The sequence below is a fragment of the Triticum dicoccoides genome, chromosome 3A (assembly GCF_002162155.2).
Source record: "Triticum dicoccoides isolate Atlit2015 ecotype Zavitan chromosome 3A, WEW_v2.0, whole genome shotgun sequence".
NCBI lineage: Eukaryota > Viridiplantae > Streptophyta > Magnoliopsida > Poales > Poaceae > Triticum > Triticum dicoccoides.
In genome coordinates this window covers 12,784,931-12,807,794 of record NC_041384.1, presented here as the reverse complement: position 1 = coordinate 12,807,794, position 22,864 = coordinate 12,784,931, and the positions used below count along the sequence as shown (strand labels likewise).

The 22,864-nt window shown below is 42.8% G+C and overlaps 1 pseudogene; it reads left to right on the top strand.

Moving 5' to 3' along the window:
• Nucleotides 1-17,278: 17,278 nt before the first annotated feature.
• Nucleotides 17,279-19,108, top strand: LOC119270953 (annotated as a pseudogene).
• Nucleotides 19,109-22,864: the final 3,756 nt, after the last annotated feature.

Sequence of the window (22,864 nt, the reverse complement as noted above, 5' to 3'; positions counted from 1 at the left end):
AGTACATGAGAGAAACGTTTTCAAGTAAGATGGACGCCCGATGCAACGTCGCCGATTTCCCATTGATCATGGACAGTGAGCCATGAGCACCTATTGCAAAGAATTGCCCTGCACACCAGTTCTTGGACATATTGATGCAAATTTTCGGTCTATGTAGTCTCAGTCGCGCATGTTTACTGATACTCCCCTCCGTATGTATGCACATATTTGTGGCCAATGAAGAGTTTTGGATGGGGAATCCAAACTTTCTCTCCTACCTTACCTTACCTCACATGCTAGCTCTCGTTTTGCACATGCACTCAGCTAATCAGATTCTAATTTCTGGAATCTGCATGAATTCATGAATCTTTTAGCACATACTAGTTCACATCTACACGTACTGAAAAAGAAGAAGTTTTCTAAGATTTTCAAATGCTGCTTTTGACTTTCTTTACAATGATCGATGTTGACCGAGTTGTATCATGCACTGTCGGTTGTGAGTTGTGATCCATCGATGAGCGAAAATTTAATTAATATAATCGGACACGTAGCGTTCTGCTTGGTTTGCTGAAAGCAGCATGGCATGTGACAAGCTTGTGGTCACATCCATCACAGGCCAAGCCAAGCCACCCGGCGGTTTTGGATGGAACCCTGCCGTGCATGAATGGCTGCTAGCTAGCTACTCCATCCGTTCCTAAATATATATTTTTTTAGACATTTCAAATGAACTACTCCCTTTGTTTCTAAATATAAGTCTTTTTAGAGATTTCAATGTGGACTACATACGGATGTATATAGACACAACTTAGAGTGTAGATTCACTCATTTTGCTCCGTATGTAGTCCTTAGTGGAATCTCTAGAAAGACTTATATTTAGAAACGAAGGGTGTACAATACATGAATGTATGTAGACATATTTTAGAGCGTAGATTTATTTATTTTGCTTCATATGTAGTCACTTATTGGAATCTCTAGGAAGACTTATATTTGAGAACGGATGGGAGTAGTAGGCAGGCAGGAGACGTAAACGAGATAGCGATGGCGTACTCACATGATCTTCCACTTGGGACTTTTCCAACGAGAAGTACGGGTACTAGTTGCAATCATCTTCGACCAACCTAGGGCGTAGAATAAATCACATCTAGGCGTAATTAAACTAATCTTGGAATTACAGGTCGAGAATATACACGTATAATAAGCCTAGCAAGGTTTATACTCAACGCGTAGAACGTACTATACTTAGGTTGGTAGAACATGCATGCATGTAGAGTAGGAGTATATGTGCATGTGCAAAGGAGCGCCGACGTGGGGCGCATATGTACGTGTTGAACGGTCAGCGCCAACAGCCAGCGGAAACGTAACGTGGGCTGCTAATCCATTGCTTGGTTACAGTTATCAATCGAGATCTGTTGATTACCAACTTAGTATCTAGGTTACTGGTTTTTAAGGGAGAATATACAAGAAATTTAGTTACCGTTAGTCCCACACGAATTAAATATTAATCACTCTGTATAGGTTCTATACCTGAAGGCTTTGTTCTCCTCTCTTCCTTCTGTATTAATTGAATGCAACTCTTACGTCAAAAAAAAAATTGAATGCAACTGTCATGCATGGTTTGAAGAAAACCACTTTGTTCAATGATATTATAAAGGAAAAATATCAATATTTCCTATGATCAAGCTAGGGAAAAGTATAACTGTCTCCAATAAGAGATCCAACCATATATTCATCACGAAATGTATTTTTATATTTATTCATTATTTGTTATCATAAATCCTGCTGTTTTCCCCTATAAATTTGATCAAATATAGATAGGGTTGATTACAGAAAAAAACATACCTTGTATTTTACGACGTAGGTAGTACTTATATACCGTAAGGACAAAAGTTTTTTTTTTCAATGACGTAAGAACAGTAGTTGACTGCAATGATATGTATTATTTTTGTTTCAGAATATAAATTGTACACGCATGTGTTGGGTCCTAAAATGGGCAGATCCACGCCTTAGTTATTAGGTTGACGGGGCATAGTTGCACCAGCTAGGTTCCTTCGTGCGCATGTTGCACGGATTATTCTGGAAGTAAGTAGTACGTACTCCTCCTGGAGTACTTTACTATAGCTAAATAAAAATCAACCGTTCAATCATTATCAGCTTTTCAAAGGTGTGTGGGTTGGCAAGCGGTTGTAGTAGTTGATCCATGTGAGCGACCCAACCTGCTAAACATCATGCAACGTCCACGTCTGTGCAGGTAGCTTAAGTGGACACATATAAGATGCATACCACACCTCCATGCTGGGGTGCGGACCGACACCAAATGAATTAATATTTGAATTACTATACATGTATTATGTATGTAAAATTTGAGCTGCTATAGCTACTTAAGTTCCAAACGAAAGACAAATCAAAAGGAAACTGCTTTACTAATATTTATAGCTACGTAAGTCCACCGGCAAACGTTCGCTGGGGGATAGTATTTGCAAACCATATTCATCGTAATTTTAGTTATAGGGGTGGCAATTTCTTTGGACTAGCATGGCAATTCCTTCATAGAGAAAGCATTTTTTTTTTCAAAAATAAAGGCCATCGTTTGATCTCGATCCAACGGCTGCGAGGGCATTCGCTGGGAGCTTCTTCCCAATAATCATTCACCAGTTAGCATTACTATATTTCTATCGATTAGTTCATTATGTCGGATTAAAAATGGGATTTAGTATCACATAGAGATATATATGGCTGTCTTAAAAAGGTAATGTGGACCGAACCTCGTGGCGAGATCCGATCCGTTGTTGCGGCCCGACCTTTCACGACACTCCACCTTCAGCAGTAGTAACCTCCCGCCCGCACACACGATTTACGCGAAATAGAGGGATTGAACCTTACAGTTCAGCACGAGAAAACCAATCTCGACGACGGCACTCACGCGCAAAACAATTTCCACGAAGAGAAATCGCAACAAAGAGGTTTTCTAAAGTTTTCTCCAAAACTTAGGGATTTTTAGACAGCTTCCCCCAAAATTTGATGCGGGTGTCTACCCTAAAAACACATCGTGTTTATTATCAAAATATAACCTAACCTCACAAAATATAATCCATTGGCTTTATATTGCAGCCGCACACCCTACCTAACTTGGAAAGCAAGCCCTCACGTAAACGTAACACCTAGGCGTATCTAAACCGACTTGGTATATAGCTCTCGTGCATGCATGCGATGGCTTGATTTATTTTTCTATTGGTGGACCCCAGCCAACATCCTTCAAACTAAATAACTCGCAGATAAACTGGCTCTTTACGTTGATAGTTTCCTTGCCCGGCGGCAGGAAAAGAAACAATAATCTTCTTGTTTTCATCTTCACGTAGTAAATCCTAAGGAAATACTCAAGATGAGTTGTGGACTCCTTGATGCCTCCTCCTGAACGTGTCTTGCTAAAATAATTGAAGTATTTTTTTCCTAGATTTCCTCTTGAAGCATGCACGTCTAATCCATAAGCAGATGGCATCTCAAATTTAGCATGTCTCTCCTTTTTGCATATGCACATGCTCTCCAACACATCAGTGTGTACAGCCGTAGAACTTGGCCGAAGGTGCTCCACTGTATCTGCAACGTTTTTCCGGAGAACACAGGCTTCAGCCGAAACATCAACGACCTTGGTATTTATATTACAACGGGTCGTATCAAAAGGAAAAAGAGGTATGTTAGCTATATATTTGTTTGCTAGGAGGCACACACATATAAACCATGCACATGCTAAAGCTAAGTACTCGTGTAATACGTTAGCTAGCGACCACATAACACAAACTATATAATACATTCTACAAGTATACTATTAGCACTAACAAGGCCTTAATAGTTATGGAACTTGTTGGTAACATGCGTCAGGGAGTGAATGAATGAAGAATGAATGGATCATTTTGTAATTGGCTTGCGAGCTTGTTCCTTTTTGCGTGGACTTGCGAACTTGTTGGCCGGCCGTTTTTAGGTGTCATGAATCATTTGTCCTGCTCGTTAGCGTAACTAAAACTGCGTGCATTAAATTGGACACACTAAACATGAGCGGACAGGTACAGCCGATAGGGGCGGTCATTCAACCCGGTGCACCAAATATTCGTCCATATTTCTTTCCTATGTCTGGAGCATGCAAAATAATTAAAGATAAATATCATCATCTGTCCATAATCATGTTTTGCAAATATTCCATTGCAACAACAATTCAAATACGAAGTTTCAATAAATTAGTTCAAATTTAAATTAACTTATTACAAATGCTCAACTAGATCATTCTGAATTTGGTCATGAGTTGCTCGATGGCAAATCTGTTGATGCATTTTGATAAAATTCTCAAACATTACCCGATGACAAGGCCTGGGCCGCGGAGTGGGTGGTACAACGGTTGCGTCGATCTTGTACTACGAGGATACAGTGCAAGAGGGTGAAACGGGGAGAGAAAATTGAGATTTCGGATGAGGGTTTTGTGTAGGTTGTGTGTGTCAAAGGCCTAGGTGACAGAGGTTTTGATGCCCCAAACTTTTCCTAGCTTTCTTTCCGTTTATGAGACTTTGGACGTCCAGAGCATGCCGTGGACGTTTAATACACAACGTTGGATCAACGTTGATCCAACGTGTCCAGACAACAAGGTCTGAACATTTGCAAGCGTTTTGACGCACGCGTTGGAGTTGCCTTACGTGGCTATATCCAAGCTCTCGACGCTACAGAAAGGCAGCACGTGAATTGGAACATTAACCGGGGCTAGCTACATACATCACGTACATCAATGAATTGTAGTGCACATCAGAATTAATCATAGTACTAAGAAGGTATATATATGTAGGATGCTTTTTTTAACACAGTATAGAAGTAAGTGCTCATATATATGCAGACACACCCATCCCTATGAACGCACACACGCACACCATATCTCCAATGAGCATCTCGGAGAGACTGAGCCGGCATATCATCTTGAGATTTTACGAAGTCATCGCAGGCGCCTCGTAGTCGACGGGAACGTCTCCTCCCGCCGAATGCGCATCGCCGAAAATTCTAAAATAAATCCAGGATAAATGCGAGCACCAAGACTTAAACACTAAAGGGCTGGGGATATCACTGTCCTCCTAACCATGCAACCATAGGTTGGTTCGCACGCATTCATGAATACTAGTGGGTGTACGTACGTGGTATAAACTGGGATCGGAATGGACACGGGGATACTACTCTAGTGATGAGTTCCACAAAGTTTGACCAATGCGGGATTAGGGACCGATGAGCGTGGACGGCATCCGAGTGCGGGATTAGGCACGAGCACCGACAAACACAGAGACGTACCTAGGTTCAGGGCCCTCCGATGAAAGTAACACCCCTAGTCCTGCAAATATCACCAAGATGAACACAAGGTGTACATCGTTGCTCATAGAGCTGTTTCAGAGGAGGAAAAAGAGGGCTCTAGATCTGATCTCTCCTTCGAATGTGTGTGTGTGCGTGGTGGAAAGAATGAGCCGACCCCCTAGGAGGGCTCCTGAGAGGCCTTATACTTGGATCTCCCATGTTACAAAATATCTAAGAAAGAGGGGTGGGCCCTCACTGCCAGCATCTTTATGCAAGATATGGCCTTCGGTTGGACAACTTACTCTTGATGAAGGACGAGTGCCCGTCAAGACGTAATTTAGACACATCACATACTTCGGTGTGTGACAAACACATCTTGATGGATGACTTCCAAAGTATAAATTAAGATCATCATGGTCCCGACACAAAAATATGGTTGTAAGTATAAGTCATCATATCCATACCTATTTTTATTATAAGTGTTTTTAGTGTCAGCTTGATTTACGATCCGATCAAAAGTTGTAATTTAATTCTCTAGCAAAAGCTTGTTTGAGACCCTAGCTTAAAGGGCACCTTCCTCTTGCGGGTACGATAACTAACGGTTGCCTTTGGAGGAAAAAAAAAGGCAAGAATCATTTCTCCTCCATTTCCGGATCACTAAAGTAATCAAACCTTTTATTTAGCGTTGTTGCCAGGAGGCATTGTGCCTAGTATTTGTGTTTAGAGTTTTTGTTTCATTTTTTATTTATTCTTTTAGCTTACTTTTTGTTGCAAGTCTCGTGAGTAGAAAACCCAAAAAGATTACCTTGACTCGTAATCTTGAAAGCTTTGTTACTCCTTGCAATAGTTTCATTCGTAAATCTATAGCACAACCTGATCGCAAGGGTAACGACCCGGCAAGCAAATGGTGATTCCTGACGCCCATGTCAATCTTCGTTTTAGCTTTTAGTTAATTTAGTTTGAATCTATGTCTGTATGCCAACGATTAATTACGTCTTTTGGCTTGATGACCATGTTTGTATGCCCATATGGAAATTATGTTGGTCTATGTCTATCTATTGCTATGTTTCGTATGTTGATCAACGTAGTTTCTCATGTTGCATGGATAGCATGGATTTGAGGGGTCAGATATGAGGTACATGATTGTGGAAGTGGACATTCGAAGGATGATCGATTACTGTCTGCGAACATTTAGGGAGCTGAATTTGCCAGGTCGGGTTGTACATGCTCTTACATGCATGACACATGGTCGTCATCGTCGTGACATCATAATCTTCAACTCGTAATCAACTCCATGCGTCTCAAATCGTCCAAAAAAACACATCGCTTACCTCCTAGTAAAAGACGGAAGTCCTGTTCCGGTATTTTTGTAGTAATAATATCTTTTAGGAAACATTCTCCAATTTATTGATCAATGATAAGGTTCATAGGAAGACAATGAATATCGAAAGTTTGAAGTAGCCATAAATTTAGAAAGATCAAAAGTTTATTTAGCGAGATCAACGATGCAAATAATAAATATCTAATTTGAGAAAAGTTCATAGATTTGAAAAAGTTCATGAATTTGGCAAAAGATTCATAAATTAAAAAAATGTTCATGATTTTCAAACAACCGCGTCTGTAGTGCTGGTCTGGGAACGCGCGCCCATGTAGATGGAGTAGCGGGCCACGACACATTAGACTTCGCTTGCTCGTTTTGTTCCCTAGTTCACTCGCTCGCTTGCTCTTGTTTTTTCCCTCTCAGCTATGTTGTGCTACTAGCCCATGGAAAAAAGTCCGCCGGCCTGTTTTTGCTATTTCAAAAACTTATCGTGTAATATAAAAATCCTGAATTTAAAAAGTTCAAATATTTAGAAAATTCATGGAATTGAAAAGGTTCATGGATTAAAAAAACATGGATTTGCTAAAGGTTGTAAATTTGAAAAAGCTTCGAGCATTCCCAAAATTTCAAGAATATAAAACAAATGACAGGTTTTAAAAATGCCAACACATACGGAAAATGTTCTAATTCAAAAAAATCACAAATTTGGAAAAGACCATGGATTTTTAAAATTTTGATGAATTAATAAGAGTTTTGCGACTTTGAAAATTGTTCATGAATCTGAAAAACTTAGTTCACAAATTTTAAAAACATCTAGAAAAAAGGCAAAAAGAAAATGAAAAAGAAAAATAAATCTTGAATACGAATTGTACATAAATTTGAAAAAAGTTCATGGATTTGGAGAGAAAAGAGATAATTTTGGAAAAAAGTTTCAGGAATTCGTCAAAAGTTCATGTTTTTGGAAAAAATTCTAGCTTTTTTCTATAATTTGCGAATTTCAAAAAAGTTAACTAAATTTACAAAGAAAATTCGAAAAAAGAGAATTTCAAAAAGAAATAAAGAATTAAAAATGCGAATTTGAAAAGGAAACTAAGAAAAATTAAAAGGAAAAAACAAAAGGGGAAAGAATGAAGAACCAAAATAATAATAAAAGAGAAAAAAACGAAAAAAAATCACACACAAAATAACCGAGTACAAAAAAATCCCTAGTAAATGGTACCACGTGTACATTGCTAAGTGGGCCGGCCCGTCTCGGTTAGTGGTGTACGTATGACAGCTGAATTGCCAAATAGGGTTTGGGGTCCAAAAAAAGGGGAGCTCTTATGACATGGATGCTACGCCGCGTTTATAGTGAGATGTACGCTCCCCTGTCCTCAGGGCTGGCGCGACCGACATGGTTCAGTCCTGTAGTAGTAAGCATGTTTTTCTACCTTTTTACTTTTCTGACCAGTTATTCAGACTTTTTTCCAGTGTGAGTTTTCATAGTCTTATTTTCACTGATATGGTCGGGTTTTCTTAGTTTTGTTTTGTCTTTCTAGGTTTTTTTTTATCTCTTCACCGGTTTCTTTGGGTTTGTTCTTTGTTATATGGCTTTCTATCTTTTCTCACGGGTTTTAATTTTCCTTTTATTTTTAATTTTTTACAGGTTCTATTTTATTTTTATTTTTCTTTCTTTTTTTGGTTTTCAATGATTTTCTTCGTTTTTCTTTCTTTTTTTGGTTTTCATCGGTTTTCTCCCTCTCTTTTTCTCTAGAATGTCAACTTTTTTATACACGTTTAATATTTTATTCAAATACATGAAATATTTTGTGTGTACACTTTGAACATTTTCTCTTATATACGATTAACGTATTTATGACGTATATTTTAGGTCAAATTTTCATCATACACAATGTTCATTTTTTATACACATGTTTAAGATTATCCAAATACTCCCCGCCCCACTCAAAATATAAGGGTGTTTTTGACTTATATTGAATACATGATTAACATTTTTGAAAAATATATTTTTGATGTCTTGTTTGTTGCATACACATTGTAGATATTTTGTCTACTTTGGAAATATTTTTATGTACCAGTCTAACTTTTATAAATACATGATTAACCTATTAAATACATATATTATTGATGTCTAATTTTTTGCATACACTTTGTACAGTTTTTGTGTACACCAGTACTTGTTTTTATACACTTTTTTACATTCTTTGTATACTCCCTCCATCCCATAATATAAGATATTATTAGATCAAATATACCCACATATTGAATGTAATAAGATCTTATATATGGGACAGAGGGGGTACATGATTAACATATTTAATTTCATACATGATTAACTTTTGTACATTTTCTGCATACATTAGGAAGGTTTTTGTCCTGTGTAATATTTTCTAAATACATGATTAATATTTTTTGCTTACTTGTCTTGATGTCTTCTTTTTTGCAAATGATTGGTCATTCTTTTATACATGTTTAATATTTTTAAATACATGATTAATTTCTTAAAATATATGTGTTTGATGTCTACATTTTGAACCACACATTGTACACATTGCATACACATTAGAAACATTTTTATACAAATGTGCAATTAACATTTCTCAATTTGGTATGTAAATTGGTTTTTATAATATACTCAAATTATTTAGAATTATCAGCCGATTTTGAGCAGGCCAATTTTCGCAGTTGCTTAACGCGTGCACTACATCTTGATATCGGTGAGACATAGTCGCCCCCAAACCCTATTTCATGTTTCCTATGTAGAATAGAGGCTAATCCGTACGGGGTGTGCACACCCCGATTGGATCGGACCAGCGCACTTAGCACTGTATAGTTGGTGCGGTTTATCTACCATTTTTTTGTGGCTGGTTCTTTTATGTGTTTTTTCTGTCTGTTTTCTATCTGTTTTTTGTTCGGGTTTTAAAATTTTGTCTATTTTGTTTTTTGTTTTTCATGATATTTTTTATTTTGGAATTCATATGTTTTACAAATTCTTGAACTTTTTGTGAAATTGACTTTTTGCAAGTTCACAAAACATTTTCCAAACGCGTGAACTTTTGTTAAATTCTTGAAATTTTCTCAGATCCCCGAAACTGTTTTCCATATTTCTTGAAGTTTTTGGAAATTCATGATTTTTTAAAAATACGTGAAGCTTTTCCAAATTCGTGAACTTTACTCAAATTCACAATTTTCCCTATAATTTGTGAACTTTTATGCAAAATTCGTTAACTTTTACAAATTCATGAACTTCTCTTAAATTCCAAAAAGTTGTTTTTCAAGTTTCACGCACTTTTTTATTACCTGGATTTTTCTTTTCAATTTCTTGACCTTTTTTCAAGTCCATGAACTTTTTTGCACACTAGTTACCTTTTCCAAAAAAATTATATTTTTTTTGAAAATTTCTGAACATTTTTGGTATTCAAGTAAACGTTTTTGCTTTTTGATTTCTATTATTTTTATTATTCGTGAATTAGGTTTTTAAATTCATGATTTATTTTATTTTCGTGGACCTTGTAAAATCCTTGAACTTATTAAAGTAATTTCCCGAAGTTAAGTTGAATTCGAAATGTTTTCATAGATGTTGCCTTTTAAAAAAATTCTAATTCATAAAAGATTTTTGGAATTTGCGAAGTTTTATTGAATTTAGTTATTTTTTCTAAATTCATGATTTTTTAATTCACAAATCTTTTCAATTTTGTGAACTTCTTTGAATGTTTGAATGTTTTTAAAAGCATGATTATTTTTATTTCACAACCATTTTCAAAGTAGAAAAAAAGCGGCGGCCGGACTTTTGCACGCCCTCCATAAGCCTGGCTCAACAGGAGATTGGGAACCGGAGTTTGAGGGACCTAATAAGTCCTAGACTAGCCCGGAGTCGTGGGACTTCGGAAGCGGGTATCCGCCAAGTGTGCCATGCTCCGACCATCACTATCGACAACTGTCCTTATAGGACGTAGATCGTGCTCCGACGAGGCAACCGACCCTATTAAAAAAACATCGATGTGTCACGTGTTCGGAGAACTTCGAAATAAGGTCGCCGTACAGAACCCATTTCGATAGTTTGTTCTTGACCATCCACATTCATGCCAACCGTGGGGAGACCTCATCGTGTGAGTAGTCACCCAAACCATGGAAGCGCTAGATGGTAATGGTCGTCGACACATGCTGAAGCATCGAAGGAAAATGCCTTAACTACAAGCTCGAAGAAAAAGGATGCCCCCTCAAAGGCGGAGTCTGAATCTCCCGCCCTAGCCCGGGGTGGAACGACGGGCGACACAGACGTTGCGGAAGTCAGCCATGAAGAAGCTAACATCCCTAGCACTGTTCTCTCGTAGGAAGGATCGCCGCCCAAAATACCTCGCATCCCACCTTCGGCCTTGTCGGCACCGTGACCCACATCAAGGTTAATGTTGTGCCGAGCCCAAAAACAGAGGGCAGTCACGCGACAGGGAGCTCCGCACCAAAAACCGCATATGCTACCTTTGGCCTTGTCCAGACCGCTAGCCACACCGAGGTTACCATGGTGCTGAGCATAAAAATAGAGGGCAATCTCATGAAAAGGGACCTCCATCCCGTCAGCCCGAAGCGCCGCATCGGACCCCTGCTCCATCGCCACCACTTTGGGGGTGCTCGCCAATGTCGAGAATATCGACATCAACTACACTCGGGCTTCGGTCAAGCTCCTCCAAACCGCTATGGAAAACATGTGTCTACGACTAGGTCGGTCGGCAACGACAAACCTCAGGGTGCGCTCCATGGTAAGTCTCAAACATATTTATAATTTTTGCTTTGTGCATGATGCTACTTTTATATCATTATTGCATCAGCTTGCTACAACTTTTGGTTGATTCATCTGGGTAATCTGTTAATTCAGTGCCTAGTGTCAGTTGTTGTTTTCTTGTTGATCTTATACTTTACAAAAAATACTGTTTCAGTGAAAAAAACACTTTTACAAAGTTTTGCATTGGGAAGAAGCCAGCCACCACATGAGCCAACAGAGGGGGCCCCTGTGCCCCCCACGAAACCTTGAGTCGGGCAGCGAAGGGGGGGGGGGGGGGGGGCACCAGATTGCCCTGCAGAAACGCCAAAAACAAGTATCGAGAAAAATTTCCACTGCTTGGAGGATTTTTTGTTGAAACAGGATTATTCCCTGGGACTATCGAATGTGTGGAAGTGGCTAGGAGGTGACGATTTCTATTGTGCTAAACACTTTTATTCTCTGATACACCAGCCTATATTTGCCAATCCTCTCTTAAATTGGGTTTGGAGTTGTTGCAAGCTGAACATCAAGGTATTTTCATGGCTTATGTCATGGATCGTTAAGCATAGAAGATATGCTTCATCATCGTCACGGTGAGTGGCAGAGAATATTGGTTTTTTTTCTATGCCCAACTAGGGTACATGAGGATTGTAACCACCTTATCTTCATCTGCCACGTGTGGGTTCGCAAATTAACTGGCCTAGAAGGAATGACATGCTTCAGATCGTTTGGTCAACAAGGCAATGTTTAGGACAAAAGCAAACACCACTCCACATGGTACACAACCACCCACGGTGAAGGCAGCGCCAACATCATGCCGTCGGTCCTCAACCCATTTGCATTTTTAGTACCATGATGTTTAAACTCTGTCTTTTGGTCAGGATTGTGTTTTTTTTTTATAAAAAGAAGATTGCCCCTCGTCTCTGCATCAGAATGATGCATGCAACTATATTATTAAAGCGGGAGGTCAACAAGTACGTAATTCAGTACAAGGTCTCAAAAAGAACAGTAATGAAACAAAAATCGCCACAACCGGCATAAATAGGACCAGATGACCGGACACCTATCTTATTGTTGGACCGCATCCAAACTTGTTGTAAGTATCGCTACCGTCTCTCAATGGTTGCACCCAAAAGCCACATGCTCCTTGGCTTCTGCATGGCTGAGTGAAGACCACGTACGGATCCAGTCAGTTGCTCTATATATAACCTACAACAAGTTTATGACAATTTATTTGTTAAAAATCACATCATTTCGGTTGTTCCATATAGCCCAAATTAATGCGCACATCCCTACTCGAATATGGTCCAGATTATGTGGATATGCGGTTTGTTTTACGTGGGTCTATTCTATGTTCCGGAATGTCTTTGATCAGCTACGGAGTTTCTTTCATCTTTCATGCATAGTATGAATTTTGGATACCCGATACAAGGTACACACGACGAGTTGAGAACGGTCACTGCCTGCGGACGCGTTTGCGAAGATGTAGAGTGTCGAATTTGATGTACCCGGTTGTAGATGCTTTAAACTAACAGAGGTCACTGAAGAAACACGAGGAAAATTGGAAGTCACAACAAGTATGTAAGAGCAGCCACAACGTATGGCAAATTGTTGTGCCAAATGCAGTTTTTGCCTTTGGAGTTGACGTGCACCAAGTAGTGCCGAATAAAATAAAAAACCTGGGAACGGACCAAGTAGTTGCTCCCATGTCAAATTTTGACAACAAATAAATATTCATTGGGAATGTCGTGAATGATGAAGAAACGGTGTATCAAAATATCAAAATGTTTGTTGGCAAGTTGTATAGCACGGAACATGCCAACTCGTACTCAACTTGCCACTGTTGCAAATAAAATATCCAAATGGACAAAAAGACCAAGCACATATATATCCGATAGAAGGATCGAGAAAGCTTGTGAAGCTGTGAAGCATATACGCAGGACCCTTCCAAAATCAACAATGCCACAGCTACAGACGAAATTAACTTGCAGGATGACACGCCCTTGTCTGATTGGAAATGATGGGAAAAAGGATTAGTGCGGTGGAGAGTGATCCGTAGGTTTCATCCGTAAGTTTAGGCCTCCTTCGATTCATAAGATAGGATTATCATAGAAATACGAAACTTATAGAAAATTAGATAACACTATAAGTAAGAATAGGGGGGAAAATGTCATTTGTTTCACATCATAGAAAAATTTTCATTGAGTCTAGGCTCATGTTTTTTTTTTTTTGAAATGTGAAGGACATATGCCAATCCTATATAGGAATAGAAATCCGTTTCTATAAACCAAAAGACTTAGAAAAATTCTATAAGAATCATATCCTATACAATTCCTCCAAACCAAAGGAGGGCCTTAGCATTCTAGCTTGCTTCCGAACCAATCAACACGCAGGCTAGATCCGGTAAATGCAAGCAGAAAAGTCTTAAGACAGCCAGAAGTTTTTTCTATTGTTGTCGACCCATAGTGTGAAGGTACTTTATTTCTGAGGAACCGGCAGAAGCGCTGGCCTTTCATGGGTGAAGCAGAAGACATTTGACAGGGTCATGCCACCACGTATTCTGACCTGCTACTCTACAAATACATGTTGGTCTCTTGTTAGCTTTGCAAGGCAAAGCGCCTTGCCAGTTTCTTCGGGAGAGAGAGGGAGCTCCAAAGACAACCATGGTGACGCCCCCTACGGGTCCTCCATTACGGATAACCCACCCCTCCCACCCAGGGCACGTGCTCACGCTGTACGCCACCGGCGGCGTGCTGTTCCAGTGCGACGGCTGCCGGCACTACGGCGAGGACGACCGCAGGTACCGGTGCGACCCGTGCGACTTCGATCTTCACGTCTGCTGCGTCCCCTTCAAGGTGGAGGACCTGACGCTCACGCATGCTTTCTTCAAGGGCTGCACGTTCGACTTTCGCTACAGCCCTCCCGGCGGCGCCCTGGCCGGCCTCGGCAGCTTCTGCGGCGCCTGCGGAGACCAGGTGCTCGGCTTCTTGTTCCACGACGGCCACCGCCAGATCGGCCTCCACCCGCAGTGCGCCAACCTGGCCGAGCGCGTGGTCCAGCACGACGGCGTGTTCGACCTCCTCAAGGAGTCGCCTGCCCATGGTAGCTGCGGGTTGTGCCGGCAAGGGCAAGGCGGCCGCCGCGACAGCTTCTGGTGCTACAGCTACCTCGATGGTCACCGAGAGCTTGCATACACGCACGTGGCGTGCATGATGGAAGCTTGCTACAAACGCTCTCAGGTCGCTCAAGTGAGCGCGCAGGCGACATGGGCGGTGGGAACGCCGACGACATGGGAGGTGGGCACGCCGCAGAGCGCGCCGACGACATGGGAGGTGGGCACGCCGCAGAGCGTGCCAACGACGTGGGACAGCGGGTTGTCATCCAGCATCAGCAAGGTCTCGCTTTTCTGCAAGGTTGCGGTGGCCGTCGCCAGGGTCGCCTCCGCGGTCTCCACTGGCACGGGGGGTGACCCGTTGTGGATCGACACAACGGCCGCGGAACCCACCGAATAAGGCATCTCGATCGGCTACAATATCAATTACTACAAGCGGGCGTACGTGTGTTAATTTTATCCGAGTTGTCTGGTTTGTATCGTTTTTCAGTGGTTGTCTATCGTGTATTTGTTTGTCTATTTGTGTGATAATATAGATATAGAGGGCATCGTCTCTTGTTGACATGGAATAACAAAACTACACATCAATGTGTACGTTTATTTATATTTTCTTTTCAATGAAGAACCACGATTCACTTTCATTAACTTACTTGGAGGGCAGCTGCATCCGAATAGAGAATTGCTCGGGTTTAGGGCTATAATTGACGGGCTAGGTTTTGCAAGAAAAGCTCGAGACTCGCGAGTCCCTGAAGATCGACTTGTCTTTAGGCTCGACTCAAGATCGACTCAAAACAAAATGATCTGAGTATGAGCGTTTTATATATGTAGCTCAATCGTGAAACGAGTTCATCTTGAGCCAACATATATAATGGAAATTGGATAACTTATTACCATATATGTCGTGTATGGTTTTTCTCCATTTTATTTACTAGCAAACATGTAAGCTTAATTGAAAGCGGAGAAAATTTTGACCATGCATGGTACTTTGTAGCCGTGTGTTAATCATCCTGTAATTTTCGGTCAAAGTTCGAGAGCAGACACAACTTCAATTTCTTTGCATGCTAGTTCATCCGCGATCTCTTGCTATTAAATATGTATTAGTCTTCTGTTGAGAGAGAATAAGATCAATTTCAACCACTCACTTGATTTTTTTCATAAAGCTGGTTTACGGGATGACCATCAAATTCAGGGGAACTAGCATTTTTATTTTAATCCATTTTGTAAGTTAAACTTCTTTCCTTAATCCATTTTTATTTTATTTTTAATTAAAAATATAGATAATTTCCTAGGACCTGCAAGTCGGTGACACATGATGGTGGGCGGTGCGATGGCCGACAGTGTGAGACGGTGTGGCAGCTGCGGCCACAGGACGGCATGGCAGCAGGTGGCGTGTGAGGTGGAAGCATTTACTGAAAGTTGGGGCAAAAAAAAGTCTTTCCAACATTTCCCATATAATATCTTCACGTAAACCTGTGGAAAATATGGCGAATTTTATGGGAGTATGTAAAGTTATGGCCAATTTACGAAACTGTTGAAGAGATTCATTTGCCCCAACTTCCCGTAAATGGTGGTTATTTTAGACATACAGGAGCTGTTGGTGATGCTCAAAGTTAAAGTACCTTGAGAAAATTTATATTATCATCATTTTGATTGGAATAATATTTTATAATGGTTTCTTATGGTGTGTTCGGTCTATCTTGTACGAAAAATGCCTTAGATTATTAGAATATATATATTTTATTTAACTCGAAACTAACTCGGGGTTGACTCAAGATCGTTACAAGCTAAGGACGAGCCACTTTCTATAGTTCGACCTTGAGCTTCGATCAGTTTATGCTCACTCAAATTTTGGTATAAGTTGAGCTGAGCCCATCCCAACTCGCGGGGGAGACGAGGTGGGCGGTTGTTGAGCCTGTTCCCACGTTTAATTTAATAGTGACGCCGGGCAGGTGAAGGATCAGGGCTGTGCGAAGCTTCATCTAGAAAGACTTCGGGATAGAAAGCCCAACCGTCAAACCGTCGTTTCGTCATCTCGTGTGGGCCACCTTGTCAGGTCTTTGCCAAGTTTTTATGTGTGGGTTCTAGGCAAAGTTGTGAGCCCTGGCATCCCTACTAATAAAAATAAAAGGTCAAAAGATTGCCGAGTTTCCATTCGTGGATACTCAGCAAAATAGACAGCCGTCATGACACCATCTCCGGGCCATTGGCGGGGCCCACTTGTAAAGACACCATCGGTTTCTTTGCCACGCAACTCGACAAAGGTTGGGTTTTGCCGAGTTTCTATTTATTGCCGAGCCTCATTTTTTTAGGCACTGGGCAAACGTCGTTCGCCGAGTTGGTGCTCACTATCAAGTTGAATGATCGGTGTATCTTCCACAACTGAGCTTCCGACGAAAGAACTAGCCAAATCTTGGGAACTCGGCATAATGCGAACAATTTGACATACTCGAATCTCGAGTCGTGCAACTTGGCTATAGTTGCATCCACGCCCACAAGTGTGTGTCCTCTATGATATTCTTGCTGGCACAAATGTGCTATGTTATTGGCACTTATATTCTATTCGAACAAGCGGCATATGCTATTGTTCTCCATGGGAACCCACATCCACCAAATAGGTATCACATTCATTCACAAATGGACCGATGAATATTGTGTACACCTGGTTGCACAGCCACCACACACCACAAAAGATGATGGGGGTATCGATCAACATGAATATGATGCGTACAATGGTTAATCACTATTTATATATATGCTACTCATGCAGTAGCACCCTGTCCTCGATCCTCAAGACCTTAACTCCTGCCTGCGAGTAGTAGCCACACAATGGCAAAATATATGCCCTCCGGCGAACACGAAGACGGCGCCGAAGCAAACCAAGAGGTCTACCAACGGTTCACCAACTTGGTGTCCTCCTGGCCGGTCTCCCCGGGCCTCTCCGGCTTCCAGATCTACCGCCATGAAAACGGTTGGTACGCCAGCCTGGCTCCAATGGTGGGCGCCATGGTCGCTGACGCATGCTTCACCGCGCGCCCCTCCGACATCGTCGTAGCCACGCTGCCCAAGTCCGGCACGACGTGGATCAAAGCACTTCTCTACTCCACCATGCACAGGAAGGAGCACCCGGTGGACTCCGGCGACCACCCGTTCACCTTCATCAGCCCACACGAATGCGTCAAATTCCTGGAGTACCAGCTCTACACGGCGAGCAGGATCCCAGACATCGGCCGGCTCCCTGACCCGAGGCTCTTCGCGACGCACGTCCCGTTCGTGTCGCTGCCGTGGTCCGTTCCAGGATCGGGCTGCAAAGTCGTGTACGTGTGCCGCGACCCCAAGGACATCTTGGTCTCGCAGTGGAAGTTCTCCAACAAGTTCAGGATGAGGGACGGGCTGGAGCCCCTCTCTGGCGAGGCCGCCGCCGATTTCTTCTGCGATGGCTTGTCACCGGGCGGGCCATACTGGGACCATGTCCTAGGGTACTGGTGCGCGCATTTGGCACACCCGGACCGGGTGATCTTCTTCCGGTATGAAGAGATGATTCGGGACCCCGCGGCACATGTGCGTAAGCTGGCGGAGTTCGTCGGACGCCCATTCGACGCCGAGGAGGAGGAGGCCGGCACGGTGGACGCCATCGTCAGGCTATGCTCATTTGAGAACATGACCGGGCTCGGAGCCACCAAGAAAGGCAAGACGGAGCTCGTGGTCGGCACGGTGGAGAACAACTGGTTCTTCCGGCGCGGCATGGTTGGGGACTAGGAGAACCATCTGTCGCCGGAGACGACACGGAAGATTGACGCCATCACCCATGCCAGGTTCAGGGATTCCGGCCTCCATGTCTAGCTGGCCAGGAGGTCACAGTAAAAAAATTCGATTGGAAACTCATCTTGAATAAGTTATAGTACCGTACAACTGGTTATGGAAGCTTCCAAATGCAAAATTAAGAATGGCTAGGGAATTGCCTTCTGGTATGACCTCTGGCTCGACTGTGGTAGGCTCGTGACAGCCTTCCCTACGCTTTTTACTTTCTCTATGTCTCAGTTCTGCACGGTCGCTTCCCAGTACAGAGATGGACTATGGAGCCTTCAGCTCCACCCAAACCTCTCCTCCACGGCAGCACAGGAGCTGGAGATCCTCAATGAAGTTTTGAGTAACCTGCAGCCTCAAGATGGTACGCCCGACACCAGAATGCCACTGCTGGAGGCAAAGAGTCTTAGCACTGCTTACTTTTACAGGCTGCTCACCTTTAAAGGAAAAGACTATACGCCAGCCCGCTACATTTGGGACAGAATCATACCCCATAAACACCGCATCTTCCTGTAGATTGCGCTCCGGGACAGACACAACACTAGAGATAATATGTTAAGAAAGCATTGGGATAGAGTTGTTTCACATAATGGATGTGATATATGCCCAGCTGCGGAGACGATGAGCCACATCTTACTCCGATGTAAATTAGCACAAGCTCTATGGTCCAGCTTCGGCCTGCAGGACCTAGCCACGTCTTCTACAGAACCTGAAGTTTTTCTATGCTTGAAACAACCAAGGGCACTGCACGGCAAGCTATGGCATATTCTCTTCGCGGCATGCGCGGTCACACTTTGGAATGCCAGGCACGCTCAAGTGTTTGATGGATCATTTTGGCAAGAGCGCCAGGTCTACAATGGAGTCACTGACTTGATCAGACTATGGAGTCAGCGTGCCTCACAACATACTAGACAGAGCCTTTTGAATTGGGCAGCTGCTTTTGCTCCTAGTTAGCAAGACGTGTGTTCTCTCTCTCTTTTTTCTTTCTTTCCTGCTCTCTCTATCTTAACATAGCTCTGGTGATGGCTTGCTGTACAAATTGTACGGTGTTAACATCACCTTCATGTAAATGACTGCGGTCATCCGGGTACTTCGCCCGTTTTGAATGCATAAGGTAGAAAATGCTCTACCTTTTTATTCAAAAAAAGTTATAGTATACCTGCATGTTTACTTTATCCTGCACCTACAGTCCTACTCATGACAGTGCATTCCCATGGAGTGCCGCCACAATGAGATGTGCGGCATTTTTCTTAAAAGAGGAATATATATTAATATGAAGAAGATATCAATTACACCTGGCCCTTGCACCAATAAGATGTCTAAAAACATCCATGATATACACAACCAAAAAAGTAAATAAAAAAGAAAAACGACTCTGCCAAGGTGATCAATCATCTGCGGTAGCAGCACTCTAACCACCACCTAAGGCAGCACCCGGACAAAAAAGAAGGTTCTTCAAAAGCAACGCCTCTAGGAATGAAACAGTGCACAAGTGTTGTCGTTGTCCGATCAAAGATCGTAGGTTTTCAACATGAAGAAAGACCGCGTTCCCAAAACACACCTTCAACAAGATCACTATCAGGCAGAACCAATAAAGGCCAGACCTTGGGTTTTCACCCCGGAAATCACGCCTTGATACTCAAAGGAGCACCACCAACAAAAAGGTCCACCAATATTGCCGCCTCCACTTGTAAAGGCTATTTACTACAAGTCACGTGCCACCAGGCTTACATAAACTCGTGCCCGAGAGATGTGTGGCATAGTGCTTCTCTGCTTCTTGCAACGTCTGGCAGTGGCAGTGATCCATCACAAAGTTCCCCACTCAAGGAACATCCCCATCCTTTCCAGGCCCTTCACCAGATCAACTTGCATGTCTCAAATTTCATCGCAGCATTACAAAGTGTCTGGACCAGATCATACTACTGGTGAGCACTCAGCGGCAGTGCAGGGAAGTATTGCCAAAAACATTTCTAGTAGTAACAGACCGTACAGTACAGGGAAGTATTGCCAAAAACATTTCTAGTAGTAACAGACCGTAGTAACGGTATGGGAGAGGATTTGTGGCACGCAAGTGCAGGGGCACGCATGTCTCTGGTGCCTGCTTTTTATTTGGCTTTTGATTTTTAAAGTTTTATATCTTTTAAATGAAAAATTCAAAATAACTTTTGTTTTTATATTTGAGTTTCTCGTGACCAGCGTTTTCAAATAAGATCACTTTTTAATATATTTTGATGACTTAAAAACATGTCGAGTATCAATGTTGAAACATAGTACGAGCGACCGGTAAACGCAATTATTTTGTGTCTACGGCCGACAGGAAAAATTGATTGAAATTATATCTCTGAAACTAGTTGAAACTTGACAGTTTTAGATGCAAATACAACAAGTTTCATCGTTGAAACTTCAAACTTTTGAGGGATTTTTACTTTTCCGGTTAGGGTGTCTAGTGGTGCTGCTCCAGCCAATCACACGACACCAACACTGCAAGTATTGTCTACCTCACAAAAAAAAGGTAATGTCTAAGTAGGTGAGTCCAATCAAAATATCATTGTTTGGAATATTCTGTTCAATTTCCGAGGAACTAAAAAGAGGATTGCTCTTGGGAAACATTTGCCTTCAACCGACCAATTTCAGGTTGAGGGTCCGCCATCCCCGTGTCTATCAGATTGATTCTTATCCGACGATTGGAAGCCAATCTCCACCGACCATAGATTCTTGCAGCTCCACCCATGTAATGCAAGACCACAACTAGGCCGTTGCTGCAATCCGGGTGGGGAGCTAGATCCTGCAGCGGTTGGGATTGGGGAGGGTGACGGCGGCTTGGATCCCGCAGCGTTGTCGTCGTACGCCTACCGGGATGGCCGGGCGGAGTCTCCCTGCGGTGGTGACGAAAACTATGTCTTCACAGGTGGTGGCCTCCTCGACTCAACTAGGTATGGATCCAGAAACAACAGATGCCATGGCTGACCACCATCACCAAATTTCGCCGCCGGCCATCGACCTTCACTGTGTCGCCTCCGCGCGCATCATCTTTGTCTCACGTCCGCAAGCACCGCGACCCCATGCGGACCTCAGCCTGAACTGCCTTAGCCTCTTGCGACATGCATGCAATAGAATTCACATGTGCCCGCCAAGCCGTGCAGCCATGCACTAACGAGTTTCTGCAGCAAGGACAGAGTTGCAAACGGCGACACAACAACAACGGCGGTGGTGTTGCGACATCACCCGCAACATCATCCTTGTTGCAAAAAGCCTTGCAAAAAAGTGAAGATGTTTTTTTCTGCAACACAACATCTTTTGCAAATATTTCTGCAACATAAGCTTTGTTGCAAAAGGTTCTGTGACATTACCTTTCTTATAATGATGTAGACGGAGTAGGCCCATTTGATGAGAACTGGCGGCTGCCGATGCGACGGACCGTTAAAAAAGATCCGCCGGTCGATGTGTAGCACGCCCAATTGTTCTTGGTGGAAACTGATCGGTTGGCGGTCTACCGTCTATGTATTTCATTGGCATTTGCCATGTCTGTTGCACGACACCATCATCGTATCTTTCACAGATATATATACATGTATATAGATACACTTTTCTTTATTTTGTGCTTTAAAACACACTCGTTGATCTCACCTACGGTATATATGTTATCACCAACATTTGCTCACACAAATATTGTTGTCTAGAACAGCCTCTGTTTGTGTTGTAAAATAGTTTAACCGTTCTTGTAAACATCAGCTGGCAAGCCTTATGAAACCATAGTGTGTTTTTTAGGGAAAACACAGTGATGTTTTCAAGAAGAAAACAAAAAGGAAGTCTACTGAAAAAGAAAAACACGTCGAAGGGGAAGCTGAATAGCACCGCTCCTTCCACAGGCCACAGCCCATAGGCCTGTTCATCAGTTAGACTTGGGCCGTACGTACGTCATGGGTTAGCTAGCTCCCGCACTTCAAATTTGAGGGCCCGGCGCGGATTGCGTGCGCATTCAAATTCTTCTGCTTCCACGGATCGCACGTATGGACTGCTGTAACTCCGCGACCCCCGAACCAATTACTCTGCATATATGCACTATAAATCAAGACCTGCTGCACAGTAGCCAGTAGCTAGATGAGTCAATCCAGCAGAGAGGTGAACAACCTTCCAAGATGAAGATGAAGACGCCGGCGCAGCACGCGATGATGTCCATCTTGCTTGTCGGATTCCTGGTGACCACCGGGCAAAGTAAGCGACCACCATGCATCTTCTCTTCTCCGTTCTTATTACATCATCATCAATACCACCACCACCGTTGTCATCTTCACCACGGGCATGCATGGTGACGACGTGTTGTTCTCGTTTGTGTCAGGTCGTCCGCAGGCAGCTGGGAGGACGAGGGCGGCGGTGGTGTCCGGGAACAAGACGGCGGCGATGGAGGAGGGGAAGCTGTACATAAAGTTCTGCATACACCGCGAGTGCAAGCTGGACGACAAGCTTTACGAGGAGTGCGGCTGCTGCGCGCTGCTGTTCCCCTACCCCAAATGCTTCAAGACGCAGGAAGAGTGCCAGGCCAATTGCCCGGCCTGCCACCCACACTGCCCCC